The sequence below is a fragment of the Amblyomma mixtum genome, chromosome 10, assembly GCF_055824585.1.
Source record: "Amblyomma mixtum isolate Tamu chromosome 10, ASM5582458v1, whole genome shotgun sequence".
In the NCBI taxonomy this organism is placed as follows: domain Eukaryota; kingdom Metazoa; phylum Arthropoda; class Arachnida; order Ixodida; family Ixodidae; genus Amblyomma; species Amblyomma mixtum.
Window position 1 is genome coordinate 40,648,432 of NC_143021.1, and position 10,407 is coordinate 40,658,838.

Here is a 10,407-nt window from a genome sequence, read left to right on the forward strand (position 1 = left end):
CGACTGTGCCGCAAAAAGTAGCTCACCGCCCCATGATGCTTTGGGCGTCCATGGTGGCTGAAGTGCAGCGCCGCCAGCTTTCCCTCTAGGTAATAGTAAGAAACTCTATGAGTGTAGGTAAAAAAAATGGCCCTCCTATATCTATAAACTATTCTAGTTCACTATACTATAAACGTTGGTGTCGCGGTCCCAAAAGACCGAAACAGTCGCAAGCACGCGAGCGGCAGCAGTTAGGTCTGCCACCGTTGTTTTCACAAAATATTTCGATTTATTTAAAGATTTATTTAGAAAGAGAAATAAATTTATTTGCGACTTTTTCTCTTCAGTTCTGCGTGCTTATGTTTTCGTCTGCATAAACCATAGTTTCTTACTATTACCTAGTACACCATACTATTACCTAGAGGGAAAGCTGGCGGCGCTGCACTTCAGCCACCATGGACGCTCAAAGCATCATGGGGCGGTGACATTCCTCCATGGGCGGTGAGCTACTTGTTGCGGCACAGTCGTAATTTTTCGGGAACATGGAGTGGCCGCCTTGATCACGCGCTCGATCCAGGTGGCCGTGACTGCACGCATGTGTTCTTGGAGCATGTGTTGCAAGCGGCCGCCATAAGGATCGCTAGCTATCACCTCAAGTTGAAAGGAGTAAAAAGGGAAAAGGCAGCTGGTTTTTCTCGCACACGGCAGGCATCTTTCTAGAGGAGGCAACGGTGAGGATCGTCCGAGGCTTAAAAAAAAATGAACTGCAACTACAAGTTCACAGCGTTAATGTATGCAGCTTAATGACGCTGCAAACCGCCGTAAGCAATCTTCGTTTACGTGATTCTCACACAAATTATGGTATTTCTATAAAAAATGTAGGGTATGATGATACCTACGATCATGCCTAGGATCATGCCAACGATGTGGTGTCCAACTGACGGCGGACATTGCGTCACGGCGCAGCTTTGTCACGTGAATTTGAACTTCCGGGTGGCATTGCTTGTAGACGTGCGGTTTCGGTCTTTCTTTCCTTAATACTGGTGCTCACATTGCTGGAAAAAGGACGTTGTGCGCTGCCTCAACTTGCAGAAACTTCATTGCAACGGAATGCAACATGTTCCGAGTGTCAAGTACAGGGAACGGCAAAAACAGTGCGCGGTTGCGACCCGATGGCAGACTGCCTGCGACGGTCAACTCTATGCTATGCTTCGAGCATTTTGTTGGCGGCAGAATTTGAGAGCGTTGTGGAAGTTGAAGAATTCTGTAAAGTAGGTTGCTTATCTCCTTGAGGAGCACCAATTTCTCGCTCGGAAGACTTCGGCCATGTGCCACAACCGTTCTCACATGACGGCGGCAGCACCGCTCGGGCTATATTTGCAAATATATGCTGTTCGGCCTCCGTCAGTACAGCGTGACAACTTAAAGGGCCACTGACCAGGGTCCGGACATTTTTGAAAAACAAGCCCACTGCATAGATGAGGCATCGAAGATAACCTCTGCAAAATACTAGAGCCATGCGCGCCCCGAAAAGCTGCGAAAATTCAAATCAAAGCCCGTTCGTTCTTTCCTTCCTTCAAAAACGGGCCCGGCCCACTACTCTGCACCCCGCTGACGTCAGGGGGGGCTACTTTCGCTAAAGGCACTCCATTGGTGCATCGTTCTGACTGACGGGAGAAGGTTGGGCGTAGCCTTGGCGTCGCGTCGTCTGCACAACGCTTTCCGCAGCGCCTTCTGTTCTGGCTCATGCCTACAAACCCGCATGAAGGAACAAAAAAAAAAAAAAACTGCGGAGGGAGCGTGCGGCGACAGCCTTGAACCCTAGCCATAAAAAGTAAAAAAACAGTAAAACTGAGGGAGTTGGCTCGCCCCCCCCCCTCCCCCTCCCCCCCCCCCCCCGCCGTGATCCCGTCACGAGACGCTCTGCGTGCGCGCTCCCTTCTCAGTTTCTTTTCTTCTATGCGAGCCCCCCAAAACAAGGTTTTAATTAGTAGTGCAGCAGAGCCTTTCCCTCGCTCGCCCACTTTACCGCTCCGCACACATACCGCTTATCTTTCGTGCATCTTGCGTACGCCTTGACTCCAATGAATGACATATGCTTTGGAGCGGAGAAAAGACACAAACACACAGAACACAAACACGCATGGAGAAAAGCAAACGGGCGGTTGCCGGGTCCGCGCTTCGCCGTGTGTTTCGAACACAACCGACTTCCGCCCCTCCGCTCGTGAAACGGTGGGGAGGCCTAAAAAGAAAATGAAAAGGTGGCTCGTTAACTGGGAATGACAAACAGATGTATGAAAGGATGCGCTCGCTAACAAGTCTAGGTGGTCGAGCCGATCGCGCCTCTCGATCGTTCAGTGTGCGGAGAAAATGCAAAAACCAAGAAAAGAATTCTATTGAAGGCGGGGCCATGACGTCGCCTGTGACGCACTCCACAGACACCACGCCTCCGGCTTACACCGGAGAAGGAAGGGGTGATTTTGCCTTGCCGAGCCTACTCGACGAGGAGCGGGAGAGAAAAATTTCGAGGAGGGAGTGGAAGGAGAGGAGGCTCGCTGAAAGAGAGGTAGAGAGTGTCTGCTGAGCTGGGGTGGTCCGTGGCCCTTTAAAGGGCCACGGGCCACGGTCCGTGGCCCTTTAAGATGTTAAAGGAGAGGACGATTATTCCTCAGACATTTGCGCTGAATGCGAATAGCTCGAATCCATAGTTAATACTTAAGGCGTGTGTGGTCACTGCCGTCAGCTGTCGAAACGGCGACACCGCGGCCACGTACGGCGGCATCTCGTTCGCTGGCACTGCTCTGGTCGCAGTGTTAAGGCATGTTTACGAGCACTTGTAAGAATTATAAATTGTTCTCTGAGGCCATTTTCGCTAATTTCATGCTCAAACTGAAACACGTTTTCACTAGAACACTAGTCGACATGAGCACGCAACAAGTGTGGAAAATTATAATTAAGTAACCTGTTACACATAAGTTCCCTGTTTGTGTGGACCCGCATATTGCAGTAATGTTTCTTCGTTTCCTGTGTGCGGAGAGGGAGGCTGACAGACAAGGTGATCGCATTAGAAAGTGATAAGAATTATTTACCGCCTTTCTTTTCATACTCAGTAAGTTGGGAAAAGCTTCACTTAAGGATAACACAATTAAAAAAAAAATGGCAGCCAACATAGCCTAGCTGTTTTTCACCTTTCATTGTACAGAACCTAGTAGAATTGACATCTGAGACAAATGCTATGATACTGAACTGTCACTGTGCAGCAAAGTGTCATTCGCACACTCTTTATGTGCTGAACATGCATATGAAGTAAATAAATGTCTACGTCTATAGCTTGCATATGTGATGCATTGCATGCTTGCATGCAGTAATATTGATTGCACTTAATGACTGACTAATTGAGAGGTACATTGGTGATTTCAAGAAGTGCAAGATGCTACAAGGAAGGCAGAGGCTGGTCTAGTGGTCGTTGGGTTCATAACGATCAAGAGTAATAATCAGGCTATAAAATTACGTTTTTTTTTATTAAAAAGCCAAGGAATGCATTGTGTTCAGTAATTCCAGACTTTTTGGTATCTCTAGTGTCTTAGGGATGGTTTATCAATGTGCAAGCTGTGCCGCATTGTTAACGCCAAAGCTAAAACTGGATGCAAATACCTTTTGTTCAACATTGCACAAGACCTAATTGTAACAGGAACTTGTAGAAGATTCTGAAAACAACTCGTGTCAAGCTTCTGTGTGTGCTGTAAAAGCTAAAGCATGATATTTTTTTTATGCTCGACCATACTATTTATTATAATTTACTATTTGTCACAAAGATCTCCTGCATTAAACTCATTTATTACATGCTGTAGAAAATGCGCTGCAAAAGGTTTTGCAAGACAAAGATATGATGTTATACCTACAGGACAAGAAGAGTTTCTCGTTAATAGCTGAGAAACTTGCTCATCTTGCAGTTCAACAGAAAAGCTGCCCGCGTCAAGAGCTTGTTCTCCTTTTGGCTCCTGTTGCTGTCTTTGTGCCTGACTTTGTTTACGTGCAATAAAACTTCTTTTGGGGCTAGTTGATTTTGCATCTAACAAAAGGAGCAGCACCAAAGCATGCAAACACAATCAAAGAAAGGAGAACAGACAAGCGCTGTAGTGCGTGTTGTGGTGCCTGTAGTGAAGCTCTGTAGCAGGCTTTGATGCCTTGTTTTGGCTTTAGGTTTTTATTAAGAATCTTTTGCCTAGCTGCTAGTGTTGTTACTTACCTACCTTACCTTGAACACTGTGCATACAGTGCGTAAGTTATAAATTTCCACATTTCTATACATAGCGGCATCAACAGCTGAGGTGCCAGCCATTGGCGACATCTGTCTGTACACAGGCTGGTGGTTCTCCTTCAACTAGGCTCAGAGCACGACGTGCACGACAGCAAAATGGCTACAGGCTGTTGGGACTTGGTCAGCGACATCGACGCTTCCGGCGTGGTGTCGAGCCCGAGTCAACAGAGATGCGAAGTTGCGGGAAGACGAAGAGCTTTATACATGAAATTACATATTGCGGGTTGTCGACAAGAGGGCTGATACATGGTGGTGCTCTCTATAAGTAGAGTAAAAGTTCCCCAGGTCCCCACACATTGTCCCTATGTGTTCACGTCACGTTACGCAGTCGTGGGTGAGGGTTCGGAGGACCGCCCATGGGGTCGAAGGACCGCCCATGTGTTCGGAGGACCGCCCATGGGGTCGAAGGGCAGCTTGACGCGGGTTTGTTTATGAGCCGCGGCTCGTCGGCGCGGCTCGTCGGAGGTTGAATCCGAGCTTCTGGGAACAGACCGTGGAGTCGGTCGCGTTCTTTCCGCCGCTGGGAAGATGACCCCGGAGTCACGCCTCGGTCGTGGCGCGAACAAAATGGAGCAGAGCAGCCGGAATGCACGTTGTAAACAATGTTCTTGTGCGACCGTCGCTCACTGCTCAGTCTCTCGTCCCGGTCGGGATCGCGCAGAAGCCATTAAGCCACGAAACGTAGGCAGGAGGGGATCCGCTGCGCGAGAGCTGTTTATTGCAGCCTTGGGCGAAGCACTTTGGGCCATAAGTCAGGTTGAGATCGCTCTCCGGGTACAACAGCGCCCCCGCCGCCAGACGCTGCATCAGGAGGTCGAGCTGTTCTGCGCTGCTCGGCTGACTCGATGCGTTGACTCGAAGCCTCGAGCGAGTGGTCGGTTCAGCTTTCAGTCGAAGCTCTCGTGCTTTCTGTTGATGTCTTCTTCACCGGACTCAGCGACACTTCCTGTCAGGGATTTGTGTAAACTTGGCGCACCCAGCAAGACCGCCATTACCAAGCACACCCAGAGCAGAGAGCACCCCGCGAAAACCACTCAATTCGCCAGATCTTCAAGGAAACGATATGTTTCCAATTAATGCGCTACAAAACAAACCAGAGTGCTCGTCAAGTTTAACAAGCCCAAAGAACAACTTTCACAAGAGTGTCTTCCCAATGAGACACTGTCTGATTTATGCAATGTGGCTAAATAAAAGTACAAAATAAATCAGGATACACATCAGGCAAGCGAAGGGGACAGCTCATTTTACTAGGAGCGCTGTACGATTCCCATTCTGAGTCTAGCTGTTTCATATCTAAAGCTAGCTTCGTTACGATGCCTTCGAAGTTTCGCACTCCTTCGGACATTTGTGTATACATTCTTTGTAGCACAGTAAAACTAGCGGCATGCATTATGGTGGCTTCTTCGACTACATGGAGTATGCAGTATTATGAAATCGGAAAAGTTAATCCGATATAATGGTCTCGGTTATACAGTTACACACATAGTAGCTAAACGGCTCAAGTCATTTTAAAAGGCTCGACTGAGACCGTCAGCATTGGTGTTTAGCTTCCCTTTCTTATAACGCACTTCAAAGTTGTGCTGCTGAAGGGCTATGCTCCACCTCAGTAAGCGGCCATTCTTTGATGACATGCTCTGTAGCCACGTTAAGGGGCAGTGGTCCGTCTCCACCGTGAACTTTGACCCGGCAACGTAGCATGCAAGCTTTTGCACGGCCCAAACGAGACATGCGCATTCCTTTTCCGAGGTGCTGTATGCCTCTTCTCTGACGCTCAACTTGCGACTTAATAAGGGAGTAATTACTCATTGACGTCCACCCGAGCGCAGCCATACGGCTACAAAGGAAAGCTATACAGCTTTCTCAGAAACTTCGTAGTTAAAGAAAAATTCGTCCTGGTCCGGGGTTCGAACCCGGGACCACCGCTACACCGGAGCAGTCGCTCTACCAACTGAGCTAACCGGGACGGCAAGCTTATGGTAGCGCGAGAGCGAATTGATCAATAACTCGAAGTAGGAACAGTGTTGACCAAATGTTTAGGGGAATCCCCCAAGGTGGAGTAGGTTTCTAATAAGGGAGTAATTACTCATTGAGTAATTACTCCCTTATTAGAAACCTACTCCACCTTGGGGGATTCCCCTAAACATTTGGTCAACTTGCGACTTATGTACAGAATGGGTCGCTATTGCCCATTCGAGTCTGTCTGACAAAGCACAGCTCCCAGGCCTCGGTCGCTAGCGTCGCATTGAATTATGAAAGGCTTTGAAAAATCTGGAGCCATGAGAACTGGCCTTTGATTCAACGCTCGCTTTAAACTCTGGAATGCGGCCTCTTTCTTAGTGTCCCATTTAATTGTTACGGGCTCCGTTTTTCGAAGAGAGTCCGTCGAGGGACTTGCAATCTCGGAATACTGCTGGATGTAATGCTGGTAATAACCAGTCAGGCCAAGAAATGCCCTCATTTCAGTCTTAGTTTTTGGGCGGCGATAGTCGACCACGGCAGCTATTTTGAGTTCAGACGGTCGGCGTTTACCCCGCCCTACAATATGCCCCAGGTAAGTGACTTCCGCGCAGCCCAAGTGACATTTCTCTGCTCTCACAGTGAGTCCTGCCTCCATCAACCTTTCCAACACGATCCGCAGGTGATCCAGATGATCTTCCCAGGTATCGGAAAAGATAGCTACATCATCGAGGTACGGAAGAGCGAATTTCTCTAGTCCGTGCAGAACGCGGTCCATAAGACGGGAAAATCTGTAAGGAGCATTCTTCAGCCCAAAGCTGAGCATCACTGGCCGGAAAGTCCCTAGCGGTGAAATAAAAGCTGCATAGCGACTCGCACGCTCAGTAAGCGGAACTTGCCAGTATCCGCGAACAAGGTCCAAGGTTGAAATGTACGTGGCCTTTGTCTCCACCCTGTCTTCAATATTGGGTATAGGGTACGTCTGATCGACTGTTACCGAGTTTAAACGCCGGTAATCTATGCAAGGCCTCGGATCTTTGCCTGGCACTTCAACTAAAATCAGTGGCGAAGTGAAGTCACTCTCAGCTGGGATTATCACACCCAGGTCGCACATCCGGTGAATTTCAGTCTCCATGATTTCCCTTTGCCTCGGAGATACACGGTACGGCTTCGAACGGATTGGTTTATCCTCCGTCAGTTCGATGTCATGCTCTATCAGGTTTGTTTTGCCTGGTTTGTCTGAAAAGACGAAAGAAAAATCTCGGACTACGTGTCCTAAGTCGCGCTTTTGGGTTTCATTTAAATTTGGTTCTGCCTCAATCTTGGCCAGCAGGACGCTGCTCGCAGTGTCTCCAGTTGTCATACAAGGAATGTCAGCCATTTCCTCTTCTGGCAGGTTAAAAATTTACCACCGCCTCTCGCTGAATATAAGGCTTCATGAGGTTACTGTGGTACACTTTGGAATGCTTTCTTCCAAGTTTCACCTCATAATTTGTGTCTGAAAGCTTGGACACCACTTTGGCTGGCCCTTCCCATTGGACATCTAGCTTCGTCTTTTTCGAAGGGCACAGCAGCATGACTTCATCACCCTCTTTGAAAGTTCGCTTTCGAGCTGTTCGGTCATAGCGCGCCTTAGCAAACGTCTGCGCCGCTTTCATATTGCTTTCAACCATTTCACGAGTTTTACCCAGGCGTTCCAGCAGTTGTAACACGTAGGAGACGACGGTAGGATCCTCTCCTTGGCCCTCCCACGATTCTCGCAATAATCGGAGCGGACCCCTCAAGTTACGTCCGTAGACGAGCTCGGCCGGACTGAAACCTGTGCTCTCGTGAGGAGCCGACCTCAGGGCAAACAATGCCGCGGGAATGCAACCTTCCCAGCCATGCTTATTCTCGAAACAAAGAGCCCTTAAAATGCGCTTCAAGACGGAGTGCATTCGGGTTCGACTGCGGGTGGTGAACAGAACCTTAATTCCGCATCGTTCTAGGAATGTCGTCGTAAGACAGCTAAAGTGAACACGCTTCCGTTGTCACTTTGGATTTCTGACGGGAATCCGACGCTCGAGAATATCGCCAATAAGGCATCAACAACGCAGGTTGAACTTAGCTCTTGCTTCCGGGAATTTTGTGGCGACGCATAGCGCGGTCAAAACGTAGCGGCAACCAGACTCCGATACAGGCAGCGGCCCTACGATGTCAATAACGAGCCGACGGAATGGCTCAGTAATTATGGGGACCAATTTCATGGGCGCCTTCCACTTGTCAGTGGACTTTCCAATTCTTTGGCACGTGTCGCACGAGCGAACGAATTCCTCGATTTCCTTCCAGCAACCGGGCCAGTAGTACTCCTGTACTAACCTCGCTTTCGTTTTTCGCATGCCTAAGTGGCCTGCCCAAGCGTTGCTGTGTGCAATGTCGAGAAGCTGTTTACGATACTTCTGCGGGACCAACACTTGGTCGTACACTCGTCCTTTAGTGTCACAGTATCGGCGGTACATTAGACCCTCTTTTTCATAGAACGAAATGTTCTTTCTGGAGCAGCCTTGTTTGACACTTTCTAGCAGGGAGCTGAGTGAAACGTCACTTTTCTGCTCGGCAACAAGCGTCGCCTTGTCTAGCTTAGCGAGCTGTTTCCAACTGTCGGACGCAGGAGTCAGCACGGAGCCTACGTCCGGGTTTTCTTCAGCTAGTACAGCAGCTTCTTCTGTGCTCTCAGTTCTCTCTCTCGCCTGACCCTCGGCATCTGAAGCGTGAGGCTGAACGCCTGTCGAAATACTCCTTAGTTCCGCATCTGTTGCATCTACTGTTGATGCTACTGGCTTTGCGCAGTCCAGTTTTCCTGAGAGTTCTCGTGCCCTCGAACGGGTTAACGCCATGCACGCTATGTTACTGGAAAACGACTGCCCCCTTTCCTTCAGCATCTGCTCGGATTTGTTAGAAAACAGATAAGGAAAATGGTCAGGTAGGCTAGCGGAAACTGCCGCCTCCGTGTACAATTTTCCGAAAGGGCCTTCGATGACTACCTTCGCAAGTGGAAGGCAGACACTTTGCTGTTCTGCCACCTGCCGGATCCACGCGCATTCCCCAGTAAAATGCTCACGAGAAACGCAATGCGGATGAGCCACATCCATGGTGGCCGCAGAATCTCTGAGAACTCTGCATTTCTTGCCGTTTATGAGCAGCTGCTGCATGTACGGCTGCAAAAGCCGCAGGTCTTTGTCAGAGTCCCGAATACTCGCGAAAACGACTTTCTTTTTGCAGTTCCTAGCCAAATGGCCTCGTTCCTTGCAGTTAAAACAAATCACTGCCTTTCGCGCCTCAAACGCGCGTGCGCTCTCACCACGTGACCTAGACAATTCTGCTGACTTGGACGACTCGTCTTGGACGTCCATTAACCTCTCACGTACCTGCGGGGGCTCCCTTTCGAAGTTTTTAGAAGGAGGAAATCTCTTTCCTTCGGGCTTGCGAGAACCACAGTCTGATCTGTCGCTTTTATCCTGTTTTGCCGATTTCGAGCGTAAATTCCTGCGAGTGTAGTAATCTTCAGCCAGTTCGGCTGCTTTGTCCAGATTTAGTTCGGTTATTCTGTCCTGCACCCAGAGTCTAGTGTCTTCCGAAATTCCTCGATAGAATTGCTCCAGGCAAATGCACTCAACCACTTTGTCGTGATCTTCATATGCCCCTGCGCTCTTCAGCCATTCTTTCAGGTTAGCTTTAATCTGATAAGCAAATTCTTGGTGGGACTCTGTACCCTTCCTCGCATGCCTAAACCGCTGGCGAAATGCTTCAGTCGACAGACGATATTTCCGCAACAGCGCCGCTTTCACTTTGTCGTAGTCTTGTGCATCGTCATTGCTAAGGCGTGCGACTACCTCGGAAGCCTCGCGTGAAAGTACGGTCAGCAATTTCTGTGGCCATTCGTCCTTTTCGAAGCCTACTTTTTCGCATGTGCGTTCAAAGTTGACGAGAAAAAGTGCTATGTCCTCGCCCACCTTAAACGGCTGCAGAAGGTCCTTCATTTTGGACTGTCTACCTGAAGAAACAGTGCGCCCCGTAGAAATTCGAAGAGCTTCTATCTCTAGTTTCTTCATCTGCAGTTCATGCTCTCTTTGTTCGGCTTCCATTTTTCTGTCGAGCTCCTCCCTCTGAGC